The 26,860-nt window shown below is 42.2% G+C and overlaps 1 protein-coding gene across 5 annotated transcripts in view; it reads right to left on the bottom strand.

The window, feature by feature from the left end:
* The window catches only part of LOC121576747 (A-kinase anchor protein 13), a 167,643-nt gene extending 141,151 nt beyond the window's left edge, over window positions 1-26,492 (bottom strand). For all 5 annotated transcript variants that reach the window (XM_041890158.2, XM_041890154.2, XM_041890157.2 and 2 more), the window contains exon 1: window positions 26,227-26,492. The gene's annotated coding sequence lies outside the window, so the exon portion shown is untranslated. The remainder of the gene's footprint in view (window positions 1-26,226) is intronic.
* Between the last annotated feature and the right edge of the window lie 368 nt (window positions 26,493-26,860).

A 26,860-nucleotide genomic window follows, 5' to 3' on the forward strand; every position in this document is an offset into this window, starting at 1 on the left:
ATGTCTTTAAGGAAGCATTCACTATACTAGGGAAATACCAGCTTAAGTTGAGACCTTCAAAGTGCTCCAGCTTATCTACTCTACCATGACAGGATTCCAATTTTATGCATTCAATACCTTTCTTATCTATTACACTTGTTTACCATAGACTGGGGTGGGGGGGTGTGTCTCTAAGAAGTCACCTTGGCCTTTACATGATACCATTGGCCCCACTGTGACCGAGGTAACGGCAAGGTAATGTTTCTAACACACACACACACACACACACACACAAAGGAGGAACATTAGCCCAGATTCTGTTGGCACAAGGAGTGATTAGATTACATATCTGGCTTAATCATTTCACTTCGGTCACACTGTGGTTTTAGCTGCCTGTCTCACCTCCTGGAGCTCAACAAATCAGCTGTCTCAGTTAAGGTCTCCATGCCGACAGACAAACAAAAACAGCTCAGATAGGAGATCCCTGCTGCAAGTCAATCCTTGGGATTTCTAAATATCCATTAAGGGAGTTAGGGAAATGTACTGCTGGTAAATCAGAAGGGAATATATAACAGCTACAGCTGGACAGGATCATCATGTAGCAAGGCCAAGACTGGTTTCAGATACACTACCAGTCAAGAGTTTTAGAACACCTACTCATTCAAGGGTTTTTCTTAATTTTTTACTATTTTCTACATTGTAGAATAATAGTGAAGACATCACAACTATGAAATAACACATATGGAATCATGCAGTAACCAAAAAAGTGTTAAACAAATCAAAATATATTATATATTTGAGATTCTTCAAAGTAGCCACCCTTTGCCTTGATGACTGCTTTGTACGCTCTTGGTCTTGAAAGAGTTCCCACATATGCTGAGCACTTGTTGGCTGCTTCACTCTGAAGTCCAACTCATCCCAAACCATCTCAATTGGGTTGAGGTCGGGGGATTGTGGAGGCCAGGTCATATGATGCTTGTGACGACCCTCCCACTCTGTCTGCCGTATTCTCTCTTTGTTCTTGTTTCCTTGTTAGGATGCCGGTGGGCGGAGTTGGGAGGGTCGTCAGCTACATGGGAAACACCTGGGCCGGGTGTGTCCCAGGATAAATGGACCTCTTCCACATTCATTAGAGAGACTCTCTCCAGGCAGTTACTTTGATCTTGGTTGTGATATTTTTGAGGCTTTCTTGGGTTGTTTGCTTTGGCACTTTTCAACACTTTTCCATATTACATTTATGCATGCAAACACTCACGTACACTACTGATTACTGATTACACACGCCATTGTTATTTGATTTAGTTTACTTTAATTAATAAATATATACTTTGAGTACTCCTTGTCTCCACGTGTCTCCCTTTTGTTACGAACTTGAGCCGGTTCGTGACAAGTGGGGGCTCGTCCGGGATTTTGAACTGGTTGTGTTTGGGAGAACGTGGAGTTAATGTCCAATTCTGTAGGGTTTTTCTTTGTAAATTTTGTTAGTTTGTTTGAGTTTGATAGGCCAGTATTGGTTGCCTTTGGGTTTTGTACTGCGTTGGAGAGAGTACATTGGTTAGTTTCCAGTCCCTGCCCAGCCTGGAAACTCTTGCTCTATCGCTGTTGGGACATCGGTCTGAGGTGAGTACAATCGGCTGTGTACCTCAGTGGGAGATTGGGTAGGGTAGTGACATTTGCTACCCGGAGCTATAGCTTTTTTCCCCTGATAGGCTTAGTGACGTGTTTTGTTTTGGGATACGTTGGGCATGGTTAAATGTTTGTTATTTTTGTGTGGTGTCAGTGGACTGAGCAGTTGTCTCGGGGGCACATCCGTGGCTTGGGGAAATCTACCAGCGTGCTGGGGGGTTTAATTCCTTGCCAGCGGGCTACAGTGCGTAATTACCCACCGCAAATCTGCACGAAGACTAGGGTTGAGTTATTGTAGGTTTTGGGGAAGCTCCATATCCCAGCTCTTTTCTGTGGTGCTCGGTGTGATTGTATTTCTCTTGTGTCTGGTGTGCTCAGCAGAGGGGTTGAGAAAGATTATTATGATATATATATATTTAAAAAAATTTTTCCCTGATTATGGCGTCTAATGTAGACGAGTTCATTCGCTTTCCATCAGAAGAACTGTTAGAATTATGTACTAAAGAACAGCTGTTGAAGGTTGCTGAACACTACAAGGTTGAAATTAGTGATAAACGTCTAAAAAAATTCTATTAGGTTAATATTGAAGGCCAATTTGATGGAGAGTGGTATTCTGGATGTTACCACTGGGGCAGCCTCTGCTGAGGACACGTTGTCTCCCCGATATGTTACAATGACCGTTCCATCGGTTAGTCATAGTAGTCTTCTTTTTGAACAGCAGAAAGAACTGCTTCTGTTACAGCTAGAGCATGGACAAAGATCTAAAATGGAGTATGAACAAGCTAAAATGGAGCATGAACGAAATGGACAAAGAGCTAAAATGGAGCATGAACAAGCTAAAATGGAGCATGATCGTGTAAGATATGAAAGGGAATTGGAATTTAAACAGGATATGGAGCGTGCTAAAATCAAGCTGCAACAAGAGCGACTAGAGTTGGTTAGGGAAGGAAAGCTCTCAGGGAGAGTTTGCTCTGGGAAGGTGACCCAGAGTTACCTAGGGTCGTTCCTCTTTTGGTCGTAATCCAGAGACATTTGATGTTGTAGGAATTTACGGTTGTTGCCCCAGTTTAATGAAAAGGACCCGGAGACATTCTTTTCGTTGTTTGAGCGTGTTGCTGACGCTAGGAGTTGGCCTGATTCGGATCGCACTTTGATGTTGCAGTGTGTGCTGACTGGTAAAGCGCAAGAAGCATATTCAGCTCTTAGCGTAGCAGACAGTGTTAGTTATGAGAAGGTTAAAACGGCTGTGTTACGGAGTTACGAATTGGTCCCTGAGGCTTACCGCCAACGATTTAGAACTTTAAAAGGGATGATCAGCAGACTCATGTTGAGTTTGCGCGAATATTATCTTCACAGTTCAATCGCTGGTGTTCTGCCTCTGCAGTTATGACTTTCCAAGGGCTGTGTGATCTGATTATGTTAGAACAATTTAAGGACACAATCCCTGATCGTATAGCGGCGTGACATTAACGAACGAAAAATAAAGACTGTCGCTGAAGCTGCGGTTTTGGCAGATGAATATGTGTTGACTCACACACATTTTTTTGCAGAACCCCGTATTCGGAGTGAGTGGGGGGTGTTTGCAGAGATTTGGGCCTCGCTCGCTGAGATACTTCGGTTCCCGGGCAGAGTTTCATTCAACTGGGGTTGAGCCTGATACCCGTGGTAAAACTGACTTTGGTCAAGAGTGTCACTACTGTCGAGAATTAGGTCATTGGAAAAATGAATGTCCGATTCTTAGGTCTAGGGGTAAATTCAGTACAGGTGCTTATGGTAAATCGAGGCCTATAGCGTTAGCAGCGCCTGTTCCACATCAGTTCACTCCTGACGCATTGTCTCATGCTCAGAGCCATGTGAAGGGCTATATTGATCCCGACTATTTACCTTTTGTTACGGAGGGTTTTGTGTCTATGGTAGGAAGTAAGAACCTAGTGCCAGTAAAGATCCTAAGAGATACAGGGGCCTCTGAATCATTTGTGTTGGAATCTGTGTTACCCTTCTCTGCGGAGACTGATTCGGGGAATAGTGTTCTAATTAGGGGAATAGGTTTGAACACTCTGTCAGTTCCATTGCATAAACTGATGTTGGATTGTGGACTGGTGAAAGGTGAGGTTGTTGTGGGGTGCGTCCTTCATTGCCTATTGAGGGTGTTGACGTGATCCTTGGAAATAACTTGGCTGGGGAGCGTGTGTGGCCTATCGTGTTTCCATCTTTAGCGGTTTCTACTAAGCCTTCAATTGTAGGGGATTCCTGATGAGAGTGCGCAGAATTTCCCAGAGGTGTTTTCTGCGTGTGCAGTGACGCGTTCTATGATCCCTGATGACTTGGTCATGGAACTGGCTAACGAGAATACCATAAAGAAGTCTGTTACTGTTTTCCCTGTTATCCCGTTATCCGTATCCCGCTCCGATTTAATCGAGGCGCAACGGGCTGACCCTACATTAGAAGAGTTGCGGGACCAGATTGTGCCTGTAGAACAGTTGGGAGATGTCGCACAGGGCTATTTTCTCCAAGAGGAGGTCCTGATGAGGAAGTGGATGTCTCATGGTAGTTGTTTTCTGGGGGAGGCGATTAGTCAGGTTGTGGTACCAGTTAGGCTTCGTGAGTTGGTGCTGACAACTTCTCACAACGACGTTGCTGGGCATATGGGTGTGAGAAAAACCTACAATCGCATATTACGACATTTTTTTTGGCCAAGATTAAAGAGGGATGTTTCTGATTTCATCAAAACTTGTCACACCTGTCAATTAACTGGTAAACCTAATCAAGCTATTAAGCCGGTACCACTGTTCCCTATTCCTGTACTCAGTAAACCTTTTGAGTATTTGATTATTGACTGTGATGTGTCAGACCACTAGGTTTCCTGTTGCCTACCCTCTCCGGTCTATCACGACTAAGGCTGTGTTAAAAGCTTTGACTCAGTTTCTCTCACTGTTTGGAATCCCTAAGGTCATTCAAAGTGATCAAGGATCTAATTTCACCTCTAATCTCTTTGGACAGGTTCTCCAACAACTCCATATTAAACACAACTTGTCTAGCGCTTATCATGCCCAAAGTCAAGGAGCACTGGAACGTTTCCATCAAACACTTAAGTCTTTGTTGAGAGCTTATTGTACTGAGATGGATAAGGATTGGGAGGAGGGGTTGCCTTGGTTACTGTTAGCTGCTAGGGGAGGTTTCACAGGAGAGCACGGGTTTTAGCCCAAATGACCTAGTGTTTGGACATCGGGTGCGTGGGCTTTTATCTGTTCTCCAGGATGACTGGAAGTCTCCCGAGCCTCCTCAGTCCCTGTTATCATATGTGGGTGATTTTCGGCGACGCTTGTATGCCGCTGGTGAAATGGCTAAAGAGGAGCTATCATCTTCACAGGACAGGATGAAGAGCATATATGATCGCCGAGCTGAGCCTCATCACTTTAGTCCAGGTGATCAGGTTCTGGCTCTGCTGCCAATTGTTGGTTCTCCCTTTTCAAGTCAAGTTTCAAGGGTTCATATACAGTGGTGCGCCAGTACACTGAGCAAAATTATCTAGTTGCCACTCCAGAACGGAGGAAAGCACACCAACTGTGCCATGTAAATTTGTTAAAACCCTATTATGCACGTTCCTCTGAGACTGAACAGGGAGTCTACAGAGGACGGTAAGGCTGTTCTTTTGGCTGATATTGTTTATTCCCTGAGTTCTGGTCATGCTAGGTCTGTGCAGGAGCAGGAAGATGTTTCTGGTCCTGACGATTGCATACTGCAGGGTAGATTGAAAAATTCAGAGACACTGGAGATTGTAGATAGCCTTCTTACTCATCTACCTGTTGATGAGCGGAAAGAGAGGTTGGTTTGATTCGGAGATTTCCAGGGTTGTTTTCGGATACACCTACACGTACAAACTTAATAGAACATGATATTGACATTGGAGATGCTGACCCCATTCGTCAACGGTTCTATAGAGTTTCTTCAGAGAAACTGCGTTGTCTGGATGCTGAGGTCAGGTACATGCTGGAGAGTAAAATAGCAGATCCTTCTTTCTCCAGTTGGGCTTCTCCCTGTATCTTGGGCAGTAAATCGGATGGAACAAATAGATTTTGTACGGACTACCGTAAGGTAAACGATGTCACTGGGCCGGATTCATTTCCTCTTCCTCGGATGGAGGACTGCGTTGGTCAAGTCGGCGCAGCTACGTTTGTGAGCAAATTTGACCTGTTAAAGGGGTATTGGCAGGTGCCACTGATGAGTAGGGCACGTGAAATCTCTGCCTTTATTACACCTGTTGGTCTGTACTCGTATTCGGTTATGAGTTCCGGACTGCGTAATGCGCCTGCCACTTTTCAGCGATTTATGAACAGGGTTGTCTCTGGTCTGGCCGGTTGCGCTGTTTATCTGGACGATGTAGTGATATATGCAGATGCTTGGGAGGAGCATCTGTCCCGTATTCAGGCCTTGTTCGGACGTCTGGCTGCGGGTCGCCTCACGATGAATTTGGCTGAATGTGAGTTTGCTCAGGCGACTGTGGTATACCTTGGAAAGGTGGTTGGGCAGGGTGACGTGCGCCCTGTTCATGAATATTGATGTGACCGACCATTGTTTGATTTTGTCATGTCTATCTTTCCTGTTTGTCCCCTCCTAGTCTTGTGTTCTTCTTTCCTCTTAAAGGTTGCTTCCTGTGTAAAGGTTGCTGAGGTCTGGAGAGGAGGATGATGGGTGGGGCAAGTGGAGGTGTGAACATGTACAATTTGTCAGTTTGGGACGCAGGGGCTGGTACGTTGGTCCGGGGTCCTTGTTGGTCCCCGGTCTTATGGGGGGGGGTGTGACGACCCTCCCACTCTGTCTGCCGTATTCTCTCTTTGTTCTTGTTTCCTTGTTAGGATGCCGGTGGGCGGAGTTGGGAGGGTCGTCAGCTACATGGGAAACACCTGGGCCGGGTGTGTCCCAGGATAAATGGACCTCTTCCACATTCATTAGAGAGACTCTCTCCAGGCAGTTACTTTGATCTTGGTTGTGATATTTTTTGAGGCTTTCTTGGGTTGTTTGCTTTGGCACTTTTCAACACTTTTCCATATTACATTTATGCATGCAAACACTCACGTACACTACTGATTACTGATTACACACGCCATTGTTATTTGATTTAGTTTACTTTAATTAATAAATATATACTTTGAGTACTCCTTGTCTCCACGTGTCTCCCTTTTGTTACGAACTTGAGCCGGTTCGTGACATGCTGCACTCCACCACTCTCCTTCTTGGTCAACTAGCACTTACACAGCCTGGAGGTGTTTTTGGTCATTGTCCTGTTGAAAAACAAATTATAGTCCCACTAAGCGCAAACCAGATGGGATGGCGTATTACTGCAGAATGCTGTGGTAGCCATGCTGGTTAAGTGTACCTTGAATTCTAAATAAATCACTGACAGTGTCACCAGTAAAGCACCTCCACACCTCCTCCTCCATACTTCACTTCGAGAAACGTAATAACTACGGGATAATTTTTCACTTCTCTCATTGAAACCCCAAACCCCGGCCTGTTCTGCTTGGTCTGCTTCGCAAGCTTTCCCGGAAGTCTCACGATTTGGGCCTCTGGGTTTAGAAACTCTGTGATTTAGTGTTGTGTGCACATGCGGAGATCATCCATTCACCTACTCTGTGTCTCACAAAGACATGGCGGTTGGAACCAAAAATCTCAAATTTGGACTCATCAGACCAAAGGACAGAGTTCCACCGTTCTATTGTCCATTGCTTGTGTTTCTTGGCCCAAGCAAGTACCTTCTTCTTATTGGTGTCCTTTAGTAGTGGTTTCTTTGCAACAATTCGACCATGAAGGCCTGATTCACACAGTCTACTCTGAACAGTTGATGTTGAGATGGGTCTGTTTCTTGAACTCTGTGAAGCATTTATTTGGGCTGCAATTTCTGAGGCTGGTAACTCCAATGAACTTATCCTCTGCAGCAGAGGTAACTCTGGGTCTTCCATTCCTGTGGCGGTCCTCATGAGAGCCAGTTTCATCATAGCGCTTGATGGTTTTTGCGACTGCACTTGAAGAAACTTTAAAAGTTCTTGAAATGTTCCATTTTTGACTGACCTTCATGTCTTAAAGTAATGATGGACTGTCGTTTCTCTTTGCTTATTTGAGCTGTTCTTACCATAATATGGACGTGGTCTTTTACCAAATAGGGCTATCTTCTGTATACCCCCCCCCACCCCCACCCCGCCTACCTTGTCACAACACAACTGACTGGCTCAAACGCATTAAGGAGTAAAGAAATTCCACAAATTAACTTTTAAGAAGGCACACCTGTTAATTGAAATGCATTCCAGGTGACTACCTCATGAAGCTGGTTGAGAGAATGCCAAGAGTTTGCAAAGCTGCCATCAAGGCAAAGGGTGGCTATTTGAAGAATCTCAAATATAAAATATATTTTGATTTGTTTAACCTTCCCGTTGTCCTAGGGTCAAAATGACCCGCCACTGTGTTGAACCAACTTTATTTAATTTTTATATTTTTGGGATCATTTGTGAGAAGGAGGCAGTGAGACACTTGTTTGGTTACTACATGATTCCATATGTGTTATTTCATAGTTTTGATGTCTTCACTATTATTCTACAATGTAGAAAATAGTCAAAAGAAAGAATTACCCAACAACTGATGATTAATCTCACTGTTAATGCGTTTTGTAATACAATAGTGTCTAATCAGTCCTCAGACAAATAGCCTGGTGGAACACTTAACAGCTAGTTACCACAGGGATAAGAGTCAAGCAGAAATAGCCTGACGCTCACTGTGTCTAAATCTGTCTATGGTGCTGTAAACAAGCCTTCTTCGTTTGGGGTCAGGGCCTGTGTGCGACGGTGTGTTCTGGGGGGGAGGATCGGTTCAGGTCAGCAGGACAGGAAGATGGGGATTTGATGGAGTTAAAGTTTAACCAGAGGCCTGGTTAATGCTCCCCTTCATGGGTCACTGCAGGAGCAACTGGCCCCCCACAAACACCATGAGCCACCTCTCCTCCAGAGGAAAGAGGAAAAACAAGGAGACAAAATGGAACATATTTCAATCTAGAAGCATCTCTAAAGATCAGGTTTGGTATAGCAGTTATTCAGAGTGCAAATAAAAAAAAAACTACATATATTTTACTTTTAGTTTCTAAGATGAGGCAAAAAAACAAAACAAAAAACAGGGACATCTTTGAAGTAAATATTGGTCTTCTTAAAAAGGTTTGGCATTTGAGTGGCTACTCTGAACCAGTGAAGGGTTTTAGTGGAATGCATACCAAGGATGGAGAACACTCAGAACAGACGGAGCATCTAAAACGAGCCTGATAACCGCTTCGCTCTGAAGATGGCGGTGCCCAAATACAGAGATTGCTAAGAGTCTGTTGAGAGGTTTTCATGCCAGCGAGGACCACTGGAGCAGAGAAGAAAGCAAGGCTCTGGGGATGTTAGAAAAGGAGCGGTGGGAGCTAAAGTAAGATGAGGATCAGCCCTTGAACTGCAGTTAAAACAATCCAAATGTTGCTACACTCCTGCCAGGGCGCTCAGCGGTTTTCCTCAAGTCAGGACAGAGGAACAATAGAGGTTTCCTATTGGTTGAGAGGATCAGCCTGCATGGGCTCTGCTTTAATAGATATCAGGATATGTACCAAATGACCTGGCCTCCACACAGACACACAGCTGTGACTGACCAGCAGAGCCAGAACTCAACTCACAGACCCAGAGGGGGGGTCCAGGTTTCCACAACTTGTTTTAATTAGCAGTTATGTAAAGCTGACACAGCTTTTCTCTGCAGTCTGCACAAAATAAACCACCATCAGGAGTCTCCCTCCGCAGCAGGAAATCAAAAAGGTGTGGCATTGAGAGAATTCTGGACACTGGGCTGTAGGGAGAAACTAAACTTCTTGGCTTTAATCTGAGCCTTGCTCTTAGCAACCATTCTGCTCTGATAAACACAGAGAAAACCCCTGTCCTGAGAGTGATACATGTAGCCTAGATGGCCCTCAAATATACTGTAGCCTAGCAGCAATACTGGCATATTGGAAAGAAGTCGTGAACTAAAACATTATTAAAACAGAATATGGCCTGTTGTTTGTGAAAAACAAAGCTCTGGATTTGCATATCGCCTAGGTGTGTAAAATCCCAAATACCTTGTTAAATAGTACCTGTCCGTTCACAGTGTTCTAAACGACCTCATAACTTCATCATTCACTTTCTACACAGTAATTACATTTTGCTCCATAATGGCATGGAAACAGCTGCTTTCTGCCAGTGTGTGTACAGTATAATCACTGTTTCAAACACATAAATCAGTTAAATAGTCTCTAAAACAGGCGAGAGGGCGCCTCTGCTTGCCTCTATTCACCATAACTATGACAGTCGCATCATCACACACACTACACTGCAGCACAAGCAGAAATCAGAGTTCAATTAAAAACCCAGTCTGATAACACAATGACACTACCTCCCAGTCAGTCCCAGGCAGCTTGGCCACTCCATAGGCGACACTCTGGCAGAGAGACTGACAGCTGCAGCTCATTCACAGACACATACACAGACAGACAGACAGGTACAGACATGCAGGCAGGGGGCTGGGCTGACAATCTCCAATTCTCATCCACCTCTCTACTCTGCCATCCATTTGAAGTAAAAACAAAACATGGGTCTCCAAATAGTAAATGATTCAGGTGTAAGGCAGGAATAACATGGTGCCCAGAGAGCCATGTCTGTCTGTTCTATTACAGGTCCTGACTGAGACCATAATACCTGTCGGCTGAGGTAGACAGAGTGCAGTCTAACATCTTTATAGAGGTGTAAGTAGAGGAGAGGATGTTTTTATCACCTGCTGCTGGTTCGTCTTATCTAAACACCCTATCAGGCCCTGAAAAGGCCTATTGTACAAACCTTAGCCACTGTATTTACACACTGGATATTCACTACTAGTTAACAAAGGCTACACATCAGCTTCCAGTCCACATCAGTAGATAACTTCACTGTTGTTCACAGGATGTACAAAGGTCATTTTGATGAATGATTTGACTTCCCAGAAGGACATGACTAAACATTCCAATGAAATAGTGCTAATTAAAATTAATTATAAACACATAGCCACTTCCTAAGAGGAGATAAATCAAAAATTTCTAACCAAGCCCATGCACACACCCAAATGCTAAATATGGCATCTGTTCTAAGGGACGAAGAAATATGAAATTATGTTGCTGCGGATTAAGTAACAAAGTGGGTGTAGTGAATTCATAAAAGAACAAATGAAAAAGACGACAAGAAACTGCTCTCACTGACCTAACCATTCAGAAAAGTAGAAACAAACGTTGTTACTGATAACACAGTACAAATGGCAATGTTTACGGTTCACTGGCTACAAATGGAATACGGCAAAAAGCAAAAATATTTTTCAACATGACTCTGACCTATGACCGCTATGATTACATTGGGACTAAGTAGTAGCATATTAGCTACAGAGATCTACCACCACCACAGTGCATGACAAAGGGCAAGGCAGACCGATGCTGAGCAGATGGTCGTGAAGGCTACAGCAGTGTAGTAGATATGGATAGGCCCAGCTAGTACACTGCTGCTCTGCTCACAGGAAGCTGTCCAGACGCAGGCACATCATCATTAAAAGTGCAGATGTGGGCTCGACTCGTACAAAGGAGGACAATTTGAAGAGGAGGCTGAAGAATCATTCATCTCAGAGGTAACTAAAGGTCACCAAAGTTCACGACAACATTCAGCTCTGACAGTATCTCAGCACTTTAAAACTCTTGCCACTGGCAGAGTGCTTAACTGAAGGCACTTGTTGGAACTTGGAAAGGCCCGCCTTTTAAGGTCTGAGTGAGTGATTTTCATGACATGTTTTCCTTCCATTTACATGGAACCTCAATACATATCGAATGCAGATTTTACTTCCACAAAAAAGAAGGAAGCAAGGCAGTGTTCGGAGCATGCAGTGACTCCGGAGTAGCCCGTGTGTGTGCCTGGCCAGGCTGAGGCCCACTACCCTGATTACAGAAGGGCTAAATATGGAGATGGTAGTGAGGGGGAGATAAAAGCCGTGATGTCACAGTGAAGAGGGGGAAAGGCAGCCAGGCCACAGGCAGGTGTGTGTCAACAGCACTGGAGTGTCTGGGACATGTGCTGTTGGTTGCTGTTGGTTGCCCTCTCTAGTGCAGATTTGACTTGACTTGTTTAACACATGCTCCCTTCTGAACAGTTGATGGCCCTTCTGTAAACTTCGCTGTAGTAGGAATGCTAAAAATGAAGGATTGGTACAGAGGATCTGGAGCGAGTTATTCATGTTTATTATGATGAAATTGTACAAAATAAAACCTTCTGTAGTCATCGGGCAGATCCAGGAAGAACCAAGTTTATTTGATGAAGTAAAATGGCAGAGACAGGCCTAGAAGTTCAATCTGTTTGCAATCAATGTCCTCCACTACAACACATGGCACAAGTGTGACAGTATGACTCGACACAAAGAAAGCCTAACTTGGTTAGCTAACTCCATACTTTTCAATCAGTGCTATGAATAGATGTGTTGCTTGGTAGTGCCATCATGTTTTCAACATATTCTAACACAGCCTCTATCATTCTATTGTCCCATCCTTTGTTGGAGTAAAAGGCGCTGCATGGTCAATCCACCGTCTGCATTGGCCGTGCAGCATTTACGGTGATATTGCCTCTGCAGAAGTCAGGGCATTCATACTTCTTGCGCTTCGCAGAGCTGTTGTGAAGGAAGATGTCAAGGAAGTGAGTTTGGGTTTTTACAGAACCTCCCGCCCTCACCTACCATCAACCAATCATGTCAATGCGGAACTATATGGAGCCCTCCGCATTGTTACAAAATTTGAGAGGTGCACGGCGATATGGTACGGAGCTCAATTTGGCCTCTGCGTGCCTCCAACCACATTTTCGGATCAAGTATAAATTGGCTCTTAATGTGCTCTGCTATTGAGGACATGACCAGAGTTCCATGTGCAATCTTTCATTAGGGGGAGTTAGCAGTAAGACAAGCATGCTTCATATCAAACCGAGACAGTTGGGCATTGGAAAAACCACTTCTCAAGTCAGAGAGCAGCTTAAAACCAGAAAAGCAGGAATGATTGGAATTGTGACCATGCTTACTATTGCAGCATAACCACAGGCATATAACGGGAGTGAAGAGAAAACAAATCACTGGACAGGGAAGACCGCATAGAACACTGAGCTCTGCTCTCAGACATTATTTCCCAGCGTCTGAAATAATAGCTCCCCAATAATTCACCCAGTCCATCTGTGAAACAGCCCAACAGCTACAGTAGCCGAGGAAAATGTATATACAGTGGGTATCATAAGTATTCACCTTCCTTGAAAAATGTTTTTACTAGTTGAACCAAGACTTAAAAAGAACTGACGTTGGCACAAGATGGAGAGAATGTTGCAGCATAACTAACGAAATTACACTTAATGAAAATGTACACTTAATCCAGTATAATCTAATGTATATAATTTATTATACAAGAGACAAAATTCACAAATTCTACAGCACAACAACAAAGTCATGTCTTAAGTGTAAAACCAATAATTACTTAATAATCCATGCTTTCTGGGAATGCTATAAAGTACAGAAGTTATGGGTAGAGCTAGAAAGTTGGCTGTCAGAAGTATTACTTTTAATCCATCTGTTTACATATTTCAAGACATGGAAGACTCATCTTGAAAAAAAGTATACTAGAAACTTGGTAATCAATCAATCTGCCATCATTAACACAATGGAAAACTAAAATGAATTATTGTTGAAATATTGAAATAGCATGGGCGACCGACAAATATAAATTGGTAAAATATAAGGCCATGTGGCAATCAATAATACAGGCACTAGGGATGGGGATGTGAGCATGTGGATCTGGGCAGATGAGATTGGTGTTCGTGTGCATCTGTAAGTTGATGTTTGTATGTGTATTTTTTTAATACAAAAATCAAATATTATAAAAAATAATAAGAAAAGGTATTCACCCCCCTTTGATTTCTTTACATTTTATTGTGTTACAAAGTCCGAAGTCAATAATTTGAATTCCATTTAGTTCTGTTTTTTTCTGTTAGCTCAATGCGCAGTTTCTCTAGAGATAAATCAAATCAAGCCCGAACTGTGCGATGTAGGGAGTTGTAGTTTCCAACAGGCCAATATTCTACATAGTTTAGCGCCGAAAATGTGGTAATTAACTACAAAGACCATAATCCATTGCGTACCTATTTGTCCGTCTGTGTGGGGCAGACACGGAGAGGGAGAGAAGAGGGAAGAACACGGGATCGAGAAGGCTAGAGAGCAGTTGCTTCTCGAGGTAAATACATGATCTAAGTGATTTATAGTTGGTATTCATAAAAGTATGCGAACTACTAAAATAGCGATTTTGTCAGATAGCATAGGCAGCAGCTCTATAGAGAGGAGATGATGACTTGGAATGAAATAAAGTCATCAAATAGCACAAATGTAATATACACAACAACTAAAATATTTTTCATATAAAAGTAAAGTAATGTGAATAAATGATGGTTAATAAGTATGAATGGGCAGCCACTACCATCGTGGGACTTTTATTATTTGTTTTATTCTGTAGTTTTACAGCATTCAACCGACATAATGCATAGTGCATTTAATGTTTAAAAAAAATAATCAAAACCGAAATCAAAAACTGTGATTATTTTTCAATAATCTAACTGAAACTGAACTGACTTCAAAAAGCACTAATTGCTCAGCAATAATTCTGAACGAAGCAGCTGCATGTTAGCGGTCAAGAGTCGGTGGAGTAGCTAGCTAGCTATATTTTGCTAAATGGTGATGCTAACCATTTGGCTAACGTTAGCTAGTAAGCAAACCAGCAGTATGGGATAGTGGAGAGTGAATTAAATGATTTCTTCATAATCTTGCTAGATAGCTAGCTTGGTAAAGCATTTGGTCAAAGACAGCACAGTATGAAGATAGGCAGAAACTGCTTTTCCAATATAAATCCCAGATCACGCTGGTAGGCGATGTCATGGCGACCTTGGCTAGCTAAGCTAATGCGCAGAAACACGTCTTCGGGTCTAACAGTCGTCTCGCGCTGAACTGCCCATGTGCAGGCCGTCAAATCAAAGGCACTTCTTCAATATAAAGTAGTTTTTGACGAAATTGAAAACGTGTCATTCATGAGGTTGGAGTAATAACATGTTCAACTACTTAAGACATTGGCTCGAATCTAGGTTGTGCTTTTAGACTTTGAGAAACTTAATAACTACAGGATAATTTTTCACTTCTCATTGAAACCCCAAACCCCGGCCTGTTCTGCTTGGTCTGCTTCGCAAGCTTTCCCGGAAGTCTCACGATGTTGTGCCTCTGGGTTTAGAAACTCTGTGATTTAGTGTTGTGTGCACATGCGGAGAGCATCCGTTCACCCACACTGCGTCTCACAAAGCCACGGCGGCTGGAACCAAAAATCTTTAATTTGGACTCCAGACCAAAGTACACATTTCCACCAGTCTAATGTCCATTGCTCGTGTTTCTTGGCCCAAGCAAGTCTCTTCTTCTTATTGGTGTCCTTTAGAAGTGGTTTCTTTGCAGCAATTCGACCATGAAGGCCTGATTCACACAGTCTCCTCTGAACAGTTGATGTTGAGATGTGTCTGTTACTTGAACTCTGTGAACCATTTATTTAGGCTGCAATTTCTGAGGCTGGTAACTCTAATGAACTTATCCTCTGCAGCAGAGGTAACTCTGGGTCTTCCATTCCTGTGGCGGTCCTCATGAGAGCTAGTTTCATCATAGCGCTTGATGGTTTTTGCAACTGCACTTGAAGAAACGTTAAAAGTTATTTAAATGTTCCGTATTGACTGACCTTCATGTCTTAAAGTAATGATGGACTGTTGTTTCTCTTTTCTTATTTGAGCTGTTCTTGCCATAATATGGACTACACTGTACATGATTCCATGTGTTATTTCATAGTTTTGATGTCTTCACTATTATTCTACAATGTAAAAATAAAGAAAAAGCCTTGAATGAATAGGTGTGTCCAAACTTGACTGGTAGTGCAAGTGGACGCACGTGGCATTTCTGCAACTTTGAAAAAAACTACTTTATATCGGAGTTGTGCCTGTTGTTATAGAGATAGATAGAGGACTCATCATAGCTATAACCCGTTTTAGCATCGACATTGCAATTGAGGGCTTCCACTATTTTAAAGTAGTCAACTGGTTGGGTGTTCCTATGAGTTAGGACCAATCAGCCAATGAAGAAGAAAATGTACTACTTTAAAATGAAGATTGCCTCAATGGCACTGCCCATGCTGTCACAGACGCTATAATGGCACAGATACAAAGATGAGTCCTCTATCTATCTCTATGGCCTGCTGTTCACACTTGTATCTGCCCTCTCATTGGCTAGAATGGTTCCACCTGATCTCACCTCCGCCCACCTGCCTTCCATCTTTGAGGAGATATTCCCATTATTAGAGCGGTCACTCGAATATCTTGTCAATATAATAGACAATCTTTGGTGTGACTGCCTGGCTCAGTTAGCAAGCTAACGTTAGCTAGGTAGCTAACTTATGAGCAGTTGCACATTATCAAAATAAAATAAAAATAAATTGTCACATGCACGTCTTTAGCAGATGTTATTGTGGGTGTAGCGAAATGCTTGTGGTTCTAGCTACGAGTGCAGTAATATCTAACAAGTAATATCTAACAATTTCACAACATATACCCAATACACACAAATCTAAGTAAGGAATGGAATTAAGAATATATACATAAATGGACGAGCAATGACAGAGCGGCATGGACTAAGATACAGTAGAATATTATAGAATACAGTATATACAGTACATATGAGATGAGTAATGCAAGATATGTAAACATTATTAAAGTGACTAGTGTTCCATTTCTTAAAGTGGCCAGTGATTTCAATAGGCAGCAGCAGCCTCTAGTGTGCTAGTGATGGCTATTTAACAGTCTCATGGCCTTGAGATAGAAGCTGTTTTTCAGTCTCTCAGTCCCAGCTTTGATGCACCTAAAAGTGACCTCGCCTTATGGATGATAGCGGGGTGAACAGGCAGTGGCTCGGGTGGTTGATGTCCTTGATTATCTTTTTGGCCTTCCTGTGACATCGGGTGCTGTAGGTGTCCTGAAGGGTGGGTAGTTTGCCCCCAGTAATTCATTCGGCAGACCGCACTACCCTCTGGAGAGCTCTGCGGTTGCGGGCGGTGCAGTTGCCGTACCAGGCGGTGATACAGCCCGACAGGATGCTCTCAATTGTGCATCTGTAAAAGTTTGTGAGGGTTTTAGGTGCCAAGCCAAAGAGGCTCTGTTGCACCTTCTTCACCACACTGTCTGCGTGGGTGGACCATTTCAGTTTGTCAGTGATGTGTATGCAAAGGAACTTGAAGCTTTCCACCTTCTCCACTGCGGTCCCGTCGATGTAATAATATAATAATAATAATATGCCATTTAGCAGACGCTTTTATCCAAAGCGACTTACAGTCATGCGTGCATACATTTTTTTGTGTATGGGTGGTCCCGGGGATCGAACCCAATGTAGATACGGGGGTGCACCCTCTGCTGTTTCCTGAAGTCCACGATCATCTCCTTTGTTTTGTTGACGTTGAGTGAGAGGTTATTTTCCTGGCAGCACACTCCCAGTGTCCTCACCTCCTCCCTGTAGGCTGTCTCGTCATTGTTGGTAATCAAGCCTACTACTGTTGTGTCGTCTGCAAACTTGATGATTGAGTTGGAGGCGTGCTTGGCAACGCAGTCATGGGTGAACAGGGAGTACAGGATGGGGCTGAGCACGCACCCTTGTGGGTGCGTGCTCAAACTGATCCTAACAGAAAAATCCTTCTTCAAGCACAAAACTCCTTAGCTAGATGTAAAAGATGTAAATACTTGCTGTAGAAAGAATAAAAACAAGGTGTATTACACCAGGAAAGGTGCCCTCTTTTTCCCTTTTCTTGGTAAGTCACTCCAGTGTAGATTTGGCCTTGTGTTGTAGGCTATTGTTCTGCTGAAAGGTGAATTTCGCTCCCAGTGCCTGGCGTAAAGCAGACTGAAGCAGGTTTTCCTCTAGAATTCTGCCTGTGCTTAGCTCGATCCAATTTATTTGTATCCTGAAAAACTCCTCAGTCTTTGCCGATGCCAAGCATACCCATACCATGATGCATCCACCACCATGCTTGAAAATAAGGAGGCAGTTACTCAGTGATGTGTTGTATTGGATTTGCCCCAAACATAAGGCCAAAAAGTGTATTCCTTTGCCTTGTTTTTTGTTGCTGCAGTATTACTCTAGTGCCTTGCTAAATCATGTCCACCAATATTATTTCACACAGAATGAGTACATGTAATTTATTATGTGATTTGTTAAGCCACATTTTACTCCTGAACTAATTTAGGCTTGCCTAAACAAAAGGGGGTGAATACTTATGCAACAACTTTATTTTAGTTATTTAATTTGTAAAAATGTGTAGATCAACGACAAATGTAATCCCACTTTGTGCCTTCAGAAACTATTCAAACCCCTTGACCAATGTTCCCTCTAAACTGTGCGCGGGCACGCAGTAGCACGACACTGCAGCGCAGCTCCCCAGAAGAAATACATATGGTATCAGTCCACGGAGAGAAGCACGAGATTGAACTTCCCTTAAGTTTCTAGAGTTTTCCCTGTTAGTTAACACTATCAACGTTTCCCTTTATTGTGGTAATTGTGATTGAATCAACACAATTTTAGCCACTTTCAATGCAACATACCGAAACAAAACAAACTATGCAAGATTTAGTATGCGAAACTAACTATGCAAGAGATTTGTTGTAGGCAGAACGCATCGGAGTAGGATTCTATTTCATTAACGCACATGACTCAGCCCATACTCTACACAAACCGGTGCGGCATAACCAATCAGAGCTGCAGTAGGACTATATGCAAATAGACCATTGCCATATATGGATCTGTGCCATTTACTTTGAACTGGACAGTTTATAGCATGAGCCGACATGAGTAGATGCGCTTCTTTTGAGATCAAAGCGAGAGCTGCATGTAGCCACATCTGCACATTTTTTAAAATATTTTTTATTTTTATTTAACCTTTATTTAACTAGGCAAGTCAGTTAAGAACAAATTCTTATTTACAATGAAGGCTTACCAAAAGGCAAAAGGCCTCCTGCGGGGACGGGGGATTAAAAATAAAAATATAGGACAAAACACACATCACAACAAGAGAGACACCACAACACTACATAAAGAGAGACCAAAGACAACAACATAGCATGGCAGCAACAAATGACAACACAGCATGGTAGCAACACCACATGACAACAACATGGTAGTAACACAACATGGCGGCAGCACAAAACATGGTACAAACATTATTGGGCACAGACAACAGCACAAAGGCAAAAGGTAGAGACAACAATACATCTCAACAATAACTTTATTAGTTAGTGAGTTATCAGCACAGTTTTAGATCATTTGTAGTAATCAATTGGAGAGTGATTGCTTCCTACAAGAGCACAAAACATGTACATTTTTAGACATCTTTGAAAACCAAGTCAGGTAAATAACTTTTTTTCGTCTTAAAAGGGGCAGCGTTGTATTTTGAGACAGGCTTGAATAAGCTAAGTAGCATAATTTGTCTGATTCTCTGTAATAATGGTATGGGAATAATAATGCATTTTATTTTGTAAAGTGGTTTCTTGCATCAAACACAACATTTTCAGTCACGTCCTTGTCTGAAGGACAAGTGAATAAACAGGTTAATGTCAAACCCTGCATGTTTTTTCAACAGTCTCATGGTATGAAGGCCACTGTTAAAACAGTAACTTAAAGTGGGTACAGCCTCAGTGTTCACAGTAAACGTGAGCTGGAAGTTGCACAGAAGTTTCACGACTCAAGTTTGCGCTCAGCAGACCTGAAATTTGCTCAGTGCCGAAAACAATTAGAGGGAACATCGCCCTTGACTTGTTCCACATTTTGTTTTGTTACTGGCGGAATTCAAAATTGATTAAATTGTTTTTGTTTTTTCTCTCACCCATCTACACATAATGCCCCATAATGACAAAGTGAAAACACATTTTTTGATTTTTTTTCAAATGTATTGAACAATCTCATTTACATAAGTATTCCATTTTTACTCCTGAAATTATTTAGGCTTGCCAAAACAAAGGGGTTGAATACTTATTGACTTAAGACATTTGAGGTTTTCCTTTTTAATTAATTTTTTTAAAATTTGAAAAACATAATTCCACTTTGACATTATGGGGTAATGTGTGTAGTGACAATAAATCTCAATTTAATCCATTTTAAATTCAAGCTGTAACACAACAACAGTTGGAAAAAGTCAAGGGGTGTGAATACTTTCTGAAGGCAGTGTATGATACTGAAATTGAAAAACTGAAATAAAACTCTAACAATCCCGAGAGGTGTTGGTGATTCACAGGTGTGGTGTGGTCTTCCCCCGTGTCACTCATCCCCCCTCTCTACCAGGGTATCCAGCTGGTGTCATGGGTGTTTACTCACATGGGCTTGTGTGGCGGGGCACGCTTTGTTAATAGAGGGTTTTTAATGTTGTCATACCACATTGAAAAGGGAGGAAATTCAGGCAGTGAATGCATTCGTCAATCATCCACTACATACAAAGATCTCCCATGGATTTGAGTTGGAGGTCTAACCTTGATGTCTATGTCCTCTAGCCAGCCTGAGGACCCCAACCAGCCAGAGATGTTGGCTTGGCATCATATCTACTGTTCTACTGTGGAGAATGTTGCTGACAAGATGACAGTATGCCATTCCCTTTAACACCTCCATCCTTAATGTCACACTTGAACAAGAAAAAGAAAAAAAATGAAATTGGCGAGAAACAGACACATTGCTCAAAGTGAAACTCAGACAGGATAATTACCTATACCCCAATGTTTAACCCCTGGAAAATGTGAAAGCACTTTGAGGTCAATCTTTAGCAGGCCCTGTAGTCTGTGAGGAACCACTCTTATAAGGAGCTGAAACTCAAACCCAGGCAGTTAGTGGCAGACGGACCCTCTTGAGTTTCATTAGACAGAGAATTCCACTGTAAGGAATGTTAGCAACCACTTTCTCCTGTTTTACAGTTCTATTCCCAGAGCTATTTTTTCCCAAAAGAGCGCCTGTTTTAAACGTCATATTCAAGAATACAATGCGTCAATCTTCAGAATACAATGTTTCTAATGGTTTTAGCCCTATATCATCAAAGTGCTATAGCAGTCTTTATGAACCAATGTGACTAACTGCCCCATGCCAAAAGCTATCAGACAGATTAAAATACAGTGCCTTCAGAAAGTATTTACATTTTAGTCCTTTAGCAGATGCTCTTATCCAGAGCGACTTACAGTTAGTGAGTGCATACGTTTTCATACTGGCCCCCCGTGGGAAGCGAACCCACAACCCTGGCGTTGCAAGCACCATGCTCTACCAACTGAGCTACAGGGGACTGACTTATTTCACATTTTGTTGTGTTACAGCCGGAATTCAAAATTAATTTAATTGATTACACACAAAAACCTTCTAGAAATGTTAGCAAATTTATAGAAAATTAAATACAGAAATATCTCATTTACTTAAGCATTCACACCCTTGAGTCAATACATGTTCGAATCACCTTTGGCAGTGACTACAGCTGTGAGTCTTTCTGGGTAAGTCTCTAAGAGCTTTGCACACCTGGATTGGACAATATTTGCACATTATTCTTATAGAAATTCTTCAAGCTCTGTCAAGTTGGTTGTTGATCATTGCTAGACAGCCATTTTCAAGTCATGCCATAGATTTTCAAAACGATTTAAGTCAAAACTGTAACTAGGCCATTCAGGAACATTCAATGTCGTCTTGGTATGCAACTCCAGTTTATATTTGGCCTTTTGTTTTAGGTTATTGTCCTGCTGAAAGGTGAATTTGTCTCCCAGTGTCTGTTAGAAAGCAAACTGAACCAGGTATTCCACTAGGATTTTGCCTGTGCTTAGTTCTATACTGTTTCTTTTTAAATAAAGAAAACCTCCCTAGTCCTTGCCGATGACAAGCATATTCAATGTCTGCGTTTTTATATTTACCCATCTACCAATAGGTGCCCTTCTTTGCGAGGCATTGGAAAAAAACCCAGGTCTTTGTGGTTGAATCTGTGTTTGTAATTCACTGCTTGACTGAGGGACCTTACAGATAATTGTATGTGTAGGGTACAGAGATGTCATTCAAAAATCATGTTAAACCCTATTATTGCACACAGAGTGAGTCCATGCACACCTGTATTTGGAGAGTTTCTCCCATTCTTCTCTGCAGATCCTCTCAAGCTCTGTCAGGTTGGATGGGGAGCGTCGCTGCACAGCTATTTTCAGGTCTCTCCAGAGATGGTCGATCGGGTTCAAGTCCAGGCTCTGGCTGGGCCACTCAAGGACATTCAGAGAATTGTCCCAAAGCCACTCCTGCGTTGTCTTGGTTGTGTGCTGTTGGAAGGTGAACCGTCGCTCCAGTCTGAGGTCCTGAGCGCTCTGGAGCAGGTTTTCATCAAGTAGCTCTCTGTACTTTGCTCCATTCATCTTTCCCTCAATCCTGACTAGTCTCTCAGTCCCTGCCGCTGAAAAACATCCCCACAGCATGATGCTGCCACCACCATGCTTCACCGTAGGGATGGTGCCAGGTTTCCTCCAGACATGACGCTTGGCATTCAGGCCAAAGAGTTCAATCTTGATTTCATCAGACCAAACAATCTTGTTTCTCATGGCCTGAGAGTCCTTTAGGTGCCTTTTGGCAAACTCCAAGCGGGCTGTCATGTGCCTTTTACTGATGAGTGGCTTCCGTCGGGCCACTACCATAAAGGTCTGATTGGTGGAGTGCTGCAGAGATGGTTGTCCTTCTGAAAGGTTCTCCCATCTTCACAGAGGAACACTGGAGCTCTGTCAGAGTTACCATCAGTTTCTTGGTCACCTCCCTGACCAAGGCCCTTCTCCCCCAATTGCTCAGTTTGGCCGGGCGGCCAGCTCTAGGAAGAGTCTTGGTGGTTCCAAACTTCTTCCATTTAAGAATGATGGAGGCTACTGTGTTCTTGGGGACCTTCAATGCTGCAGACATTTTTTGTACCCTTCCCCAGATCTGTGCCTCAACACAATTCTGTCTCGGAGCTCTACGGACAATTCCTTCGACCTCATGGCTTGGTTTTTGCTCTGACATGCAATGTCAACTGTGAGACCTTATATAGACAGGTGTGTCTTTCCAAATCATGTCCAATCAATTGAATTTACCACAGGTGGATTCCAACCAAGTTGTAGAAACATCTCAAGGATGATCAATGGAAACAGGATGCACCTGAGCTCAATTTCGAGTCTCATAGCAAAAGGGTCTGAATAATTACAGTTGAAGTCGGAAGTTTACATACACCTTAGCCAAATACATTTAAACTCAGTTTTTCACAATTCCTGATTTAATCCTAGTAAAAATTCCCTGTCTTAGATCAGTTAGGATCACCACTTTATTTTAAGAATGTGAAATGTCAGAATAATAGTAGAGAGAATGATTTATTTAAGCTTTTATTTCTTTCATCACATTCCCAGTAGGTCAGAAGTTTACATACACTCAATTAGTATTTGGTAGCATTGCCTTTAAATTGTTTAACTTGGGTCAAACATTTCAGGTAGCCTTCCACAAGCTTCCCACAATAAGTTGGGTGAATTTTGGCCCATTCCTCCTGACAGAGCTGGTGTAACTGAGTCAGGTTTGTAGGCCTCCTTGCTCGCACACGCTTTTTCAGTTCTGCCCAAACATTTTCTATAGGATTGAGGTCAGGGCTTTGTGATGGCCACTCCAATACCTTGACTTTGTTGTCCTTAAGCCATTTTGCCACAACTTTGGAAGTATGCTTGGGGTCATTGTCCATTTGGAAGACCCATTTGCGACCAATCTTTAACTTCCTGACTGATGTCTTGAGATGTTGCTTCAATATATCCACATAATTTCCCTTCCTCATGATGCCACCTATTTTGTGAAGTGCACCAGTCCCTCCTGCAGCAAAGCACCCCCACAGCATGATGCTGCCACCCCCATGCGTCACGGTTTGGATGGTTTTCTTCGGCTTGCAAGCATCCCCCTTTTTCCTCCAAACATAACGATGGTCATTATGGCCAAACAGTTCTATATTTGTTTCATCAGACCAGAGGACATTTCTCCAAAAAGTACGATCTTTGCCCCCATGTGCAGTTGCAAACCGTAGTCTGGCTTTTTTATGGTGGTTTTGGATCAGTGGCTTCTTCCTTGCTGAGCGGCCTTTCAGGTTATGTCGATATAGGACTCGTTTTACTGTGGATATAGATACTTTTGTACCTCTTCACAAGGTCCTTTGCTGTTGTTCTGGGATTGATTTGCACTTTTTGCACCAAAGTACTTCTCTAGGAGACAGAACGCGTCTCCTTCCTGAGAAGTATGACGGCTGCGTGGTCCCATGGTGTTTATACTTGCGTACTATTGTTTGTACAGATGAATGTGGTACCTTCAGGCGTTTGGAAATTGCTCCCAAGGATGAACCAGACTTGTGGAGGTCTACAATTTTTTTCCTGAGGTCTTGGCTGATTTCTTTTGATTTTCCCATGATGTCAAGCAAAGAGGCACTGAGGTTGAAGGTAGGCCTTGAAATACATCCACAGGTACACCTCCAATTGACTCAAATGATGTCAATTAGCCTATCAGAAGCTTCTAAAGCCATGACATAATTTTCTGGAATTTTCCAAGCTGTTTAAAGACACAGTCAACTTAGTGTATGTAAACTTCTGACCCACTGGAATTGTGATACAGTGAATTATAAGTGAAATAATCTGTCTGTAAACAATTGTTGGAAACATTTCTTGTGTCATGCACAAAGTAGATGTCCTAACCGACTTGCCAAAACTATAATTTGTTAACAAGAAATTTGTGGAGTGGTTGAAAAACGAGTTTTAATGACTCCAACCTAAGTGTATGTAAACTTCCGACTTCAACTGTATGTAAATAAGGTATTTCTGTTTTTTATTTTTAATACATTTGCAAACATTTCTAAAAACCTGTTTTCGCTTTGTCATTATGGGGTATTGTGTGTAGTTTGATGAGGATTTGTATTTATTTAATCCATTTTAGAGTAAGGCTGTAACATAGCAAAAAGTGGAAAAGGGAAAGTGGTCTGAATTCTTTCCGAATGCACTGTACTTATTGACTGAAGACATTTCAGCTTTTCCTTTTTAATTAAATTTGTAAAAAAAAAAAAAGACATAATTCCACTTTGGCATTATGGGGTTTTGTGTGTAGGCCAGTGACACAACAATGTAAACCATTTTAAATTCAGGCTGTAACACAACTAAACGTGGAAAAAGTCAAGGGGTGTGAATACTTTCTGAAGGCACTGTATCTAGGCTAAAAGGGATGATTTGCACTGCATGCATGATATCTTACAGACATGAAGGCCTAGCCCTTGGACAATACCTATGTGCAGATGAGCTACATATAGAGCTTTGAGGGGGAAATTGAAACATGTATATGTGCCAGACAGACTGCCAGTCCAACTGTGTTTGTGTGATCTGTAATGCATGCTAGTGCAGTGGGAAACAGAGACCCAACATCCAGCAAATGTTCGGAATTCCACTACTCCTATTCTTAACAACAACAACAAACTCAAGGCTACAGAATGTAATCAGACAGGCGTTAAAAGCAAAGAAAAATCCAAAACAATAACATGTACTGCAGGCTAGCTCCCAGGCCTTGGCATGTTTTACCAATCACAAGCTCTCTTGGAGAAGTCACACAGGAGTCTCTCACAACCATTTAGATGTTGTATGGCAAAACAACAACAGTGTAATGGGTATGTATGTGAATGACTACTGCTACAGTAGCACATTGGGTATAAACGTTGTCTAAAACAAACAGATTGTTTATAATGAAAAACCATGTATTATGATTATCACAATACCAATGTTGTAGGCTAGTAATAAATGTTACATCAACATCACAGCTGATTCAATGTGGCTGTGTGTTTCAGACCACATTCAGAGCACCTGACCTTACAGAACAACTAGTCTCCTAACAACATATAGCTACTGTACTTTGGTAATCTATCGCTACTGTACTTTGGTAATCTGAATTATTACCAAAGTAATACAATCTTAAAATGTTGAGACACCTGTATAGTGAAAAGGTAACAGGCCTGATTTTTTATTGCATGAGTTCTATAATAACTACATGAAATAACATCACAATTACATGTAGGCTAATTACATCATGGCAACTATGCATTTTATTAATATTACAGGGGATAACTTTTAGAATCCGAATTTAGGAGGGGTGCCTTGGACGGGGTTGCCTAACTGTGTGTGCCACAATTATTTACCACGGACATAGCATAGATTTTTGGGCTTCTAAGCAGTAAGGCCACCTCAGCGTCACTACGACAACGTTCGTAACACTTTTACATTGGTGCAATCATGAGGCTAGACGCGACATCAAACTTAACCGGCTACAATGTGCCACCTCTAATATGAAGAAAAAAAATGCATTGTATCTCGTGCGAAAGAGAATAAGATAATAGTTTCCAGATAACAGTTTACTCACATTTCCCAAATGACAACTCGTGCTATAGCCTAAAATGTCTCTTACCTCGAATTTAGGGGGTGTTTAATGCGTGCGTTCCTCTTTCCGAAGCATTCCCCTCTCCGGTCACAAGTTATCAGGACACAAAACACAACTTTTTCGTGCCATCTATACTCATTGATCTGCAGAGAGAAGTCCAGATCCCTTGAGCATCTAATCTTCATATGAAGTCCCTTCTTCTCAGCGTAATGAATGGCCGCTAGTAGTAAATGCAGAAAGGTTACTAGATAGTTCGCAGATCAGCCACTTGTTGCTCACGCTAAAAACTCTATTTTCAGTCCACGAGAAGACTAGTATTCTGCCAGCAGCACAAACAATAATATCACTATCGTATGGTAATGACGAAACCTTCAAAATAAAACACCAGATTTCAAAACATTGCAATGTGGATAATGCATTCAAAATATACTGAACAAAAATATAAATGCAACATGTAAAGTGTTGGTCCAATGTTTCATGAACTGAAATAAAAGATCCCAGAAATGTTCCATACGCACAAAACACGTATTTCTCTGAAATTTGTTTACATCCCTGTTAGTGAGCATTTCTCCTTTGCCAAGATAATCCATCCACCTGAAAGTTGTGGCATATCAAGAAGCTGATTTAACAGCATGATCATTACACAGGTGCAGCTCGTGCT

Source organism: Coregonus clupeaformis, chromosome 11, assembly GCF_020615455.1.
Source record: "Coregonus clupeaformis isolate EN_2021a chromosome 11, ASM2061545v1, whole genome shotgun sequence".
NCBI lineage: Eukaryota > Metazoa > Chordata > Actinopteri > Salmoniformes > Salmonidae > Coregonus > Coregonus clupeaformis.